A 4,242-nucleotide genomic window follows, 5' to 3' on the forward strand; every position below is an offset into this window, starting at 1 on the left:
CATCAGTCCCCCATCAGTCTGTCCTCCATCTCAGGGGGAGGGATATTTAATGTAGAGATGAGAACACGCTCCAAGCTTGGTCTGGTCGTCTGTTGGTCAGACGATCACACTGAGGTCGAACTGGTCATTAACATTAACATCAAAATGTCAGAGTTCATTAATGATTCAAAGTTTGTATGTTTCTGTCAGACTCACATCACAACTTTTAACATAATGCACAGATCTGGCTGGCTGAGCATCATCACATGAGATGATGCGTCTTCCGTCTGAGAGTCTGCTGGGCTGCTGGAGCCAGTTGCACCACCTTGGCTTCAGTCCTCTTCTTGCTGATACCGGTTGTAAATCTTCTGCCTGGTTATGCACAAAGTCAAAACTGAGGCAGTGCTCCTCTGTGACTCATCAGCTGTTAACAAGTTGTGTCACAAAGTAACACACTGCTTGGCTGTGTTTTTCAGCTTCTGGTAAACTGCCTTTCCTTTTTCTTTGATCATTCATTAATTAGATATGATTCGCTGCACATTCGCAGGGTGGTCACATGTTTTCCAGCAGTTGTGAAACAACACAAGAGGTTTATGTTGACTGCAGCTTTTCTTCACTGACAGTCTCTTTACTGATGAACTGACGGCTGAATTTTTCTCTGCTTCGTCACTTTCTGGAAAGTTGGAGAAGTTAAACCAGTGTGAAGTTCAATGTGTGAAGTTTCTTAATCATTTATCAGTCACTGGTCCAAATAGGATGGAGTCTGGATCTTGACCTGGTCCAGTGATCTGGAGGGGGGACGCAATCAGACCCCGCTGTTCAAGGCACAGCGCCCCCCCCCCCCCCTGTCAATTGATGGACTGTGTGTTCAGTCTGATCATCAGATGTCTGAGCTGACACTAAAATCGGACATACTCTATTTAATATTTGAACATTTCTTTAATGTAATAAATCAAATAATGCAGTGAACAGAAACAACAGACTACTGCAGTGAATTCCTGTAAAGGAGGCATTCCTGCGTCCTGCTGATGACTGATGCTCTAGCATGTAAATGAGCTCAGCTGCAGCAGACTGATGGGCTGATTGATGGCATCTTTAACACAGAGGACACAATCACACATGAATGTCTCAGGCTCGAGTGCTGCTTCTCTTCTGGAGCCTCAATCTGTGTTTTTAGGCCTTTGTCTGCTGCCAAAGTGAACCATTGAGACGAGTGAGTCTTTGTGAACCTCACAATGACCATTCAGCTCTGTTGGTGGTAGAGCTGCTTTTCATCTCACACTCAACTCTTCAGCACTGGACCATGATCCTCCACAAAGACCGAGTCCTGCACAAGCTGACAGGATTCAGCTCAAGTCCAGAAGACACAAACATTTTAGACTGACGAATAACCTGAAGTCCAGCATGAGTCTCTTTTTTTGCCCTCAGGACTGAAATCACACCAAACACAAACTGAAGAAGTTTAATCTGACTGACAGTCTTTTGTCTAAACTTTAATTTTTCAGTGGAACATTCAACTTAAACTCATTTAAAGGTCCATTTTGTGAGACAATTGATTTTTTTTTTTTTTTACAATTGTAGCAACTAATAATGTAATAATGGCAAATAATGTAATAACAGCTCACAATGTAATAATTAAATGTAATAAAAGTTCATAATGTTATAATTGGCTCATAATGTAACAAAACCACAGACGCATAATGTTATAAAGACTTTGCACATAATGTAATAATGTTATAACTTATTACATAAATAGGCTTATTGATACCACTCATAATGTAATAACAGCTCATAATGTAATACTAGCTCATATAGTGAGAAAAGTGTTGCATTATCATCATTTAACCTTGTAAATAAAGCTGCAAGTAAACCAAAAAGCATGGGCTTCATCAGTGCATTAATAAACTAAATTAGTGAAACCAAGTATTATTTAATAGTTATTGCATTCTCACATTTTATTGATGTATAACGTTGAGCCACTAGGTGGCACCCATGAGAGTTATTCTGGGTCTTTAAGAAGGCTGTGCTCGCTTCTACTGTCTAACTATTGCAGGTAAGCAGCAATATTTGTGACCTTTGCAGTTCAATTGATATCTTTGTTAAACCAAGCCATCCGCCTTATCTGTTTGAATCTTCTGTGTATAAAGATGTTTGTTAGGATTTTGTTGTATGTTTTAGCTAGCGGCTATTTTTTATGTTTTAGCCGGCAGCTATTTCTTGTGTGTTAAGATGTTTGCTAGAATAAGGTTGTTTGTTTTAGCTGCAATTGCAATTCATTTGCCTATATATTATCATCCATCACATACATTATTTATGTTTTTGGTGGGTCAACACAAAATGTCATCAGCTATTTTTGTAGTATTAAGAGCCAAAATCATCAAGCAAGTCTTCTCAGCTCTACCTTTTCAGTCTGCCATCTGCCATCAACTGGCCATAACATAAAACAAAATTCACTGAATCAGTAGACATTGAGGTGGGGTATGCAGACATTTTTTTCATCACTAGGGTAATGTAAATATTTACTTTTAACAAATATCTAATGTACATCCATTTGAGGATGTTGTGCACCCCTACAAATAATATGATTTAAAAAAAAAGAGTCTTCCCAGTCAAAGGTCCTTGATGTACCTCACCTGTTGCTGGTTGATGGCAGATGGCAGACTGAAGCCCAAGCCTCTCGCTTTACTCGCAGCTTTATTTTAGAGGTAAAATGATGATAATACAACACTTTTCTCACTATATGAGCTATTATTACATTATGAGCTGTTATTACATTATGAGCTGTTATTGCATTATGAGTGGTATCAATAAAGCTCTTACTGTAATAAGTTATTACATTGTTACATTATATGCAAAGCCCTTAATACGTTATATGTCCGTGATTTTATTACATAATGACCTGATTATTACATCATGAATTTTTATTACATTTAGATTATTACATTATGTGCGGTTATTACATTATTAGCCATTATTACATTGCTGCAATTCTGACTCAGAGATGATGAGATGAGATGAAAACTGATTCAATGACTTGGAGGTTTGATTTAATGTCACAGAGTTTCTCATGTGACAACCTTATCAGTATGATCAGAGATTTGGTTACTGATCTTTGAATTGTCTTGTTTCTGTCCTCAGATGAGCCTGCAGCACTGCATTCTCCCCCATCCTCCCCCTCAGACCTCACACTCTCTCTGTGGCTCATTGACACTCTGCTGATTCGTCCTGTGTCGGCACTGAAGCTCTTTGTGTGGAGCTGCTGAGCGCGTTATCTTCCGTGGCCTCTTGTCTCAGTCACAAGAGGTCTGAGGAGGTCTGAGGAGGTCGTAGGGGCCAGGGGCCACTGATAGACTGAGCCCGGGGCCCCAGAGCTGGCCGTGGGCCAAAAGCAGGCTCTTCTGCGTCATGGTCTTGTCTCTTTCTCTGACAGTTTGTTCTCAATTAGAAGTCTTTTGTCCTTTGGTGAAAGCTTTCAGCCCATGGAGTCCACACTGCCATCTGGGGGGAGCTTTCTGTCTGAGTGATGAGGTGCCATCAGTCCCATAATGCTGATGATTCGCCTCTCCACAGACCACTGCCGCTGTGCTCTTTAGACTCTCATTTGGCTCGCCTTTCATTGCAGCTGTATAGCACTTAACTAGCTGTAACTTCCTCCGTATCTGAATATCAGCAGACTGTCGGATTGGAGAGCCAATCAAAATTAGGAGATACTGAAAATGATAACATTGTGAATAATTATAGTGGGATGAGATAGTGATTATGTAATGTTATTGTGGCATAGTGTATATTTAATGTAGAGCCTGTTGTGATGTGTTTCTGTATCATAGAGCTGAGTCATCACCGCAGAGAGACTCTGGTCTTGTTTGTGACAGAAATGATGCAGCAATCTACCGTTAGATGACGATTTTTTGGTGCAGGGCCAGGTAACTTATCAGGACCCACCACTTTATTTATAGTCACATCACCTGCAGATGTGACAGAGCTACAGTAACACTATGCAGAATCAACAACTGGTTCAATAAAGTGAAAACTACTGGAGATATTGATGATTGAAAATAAAACAGGTTTATTGTTATTAATGTGATGACTGTAAACATTCAGTAACAACTATTTAAATGAACACATGTTGTAAATGATCCTCAGTGTCTCTGTGATATTCAGGACACATTTCAACACAATCTGAGACGTAGGTGAGATTCACAATCCATATAAGGACAATCACTGACATGATGAAGTGTAGATCAGAAAGTAATCAGTACAGCC

This window comes from Acanthopagrus latus, chromosome 18 (genome assembly GCF_904848185.1).
Source record: "Acanthopagrus latus isolate v.2019 chromosome 18, fAcaLat1.1, whole genome shotgun sequence".
NCBI classification, from domain to species: domain Eukaryota; kingdom Metazoa; phylum Chordata; class Actinopteri; order Spariformes; family Sparidae; genus Acanthopagrus; species Acanthopagrus latus.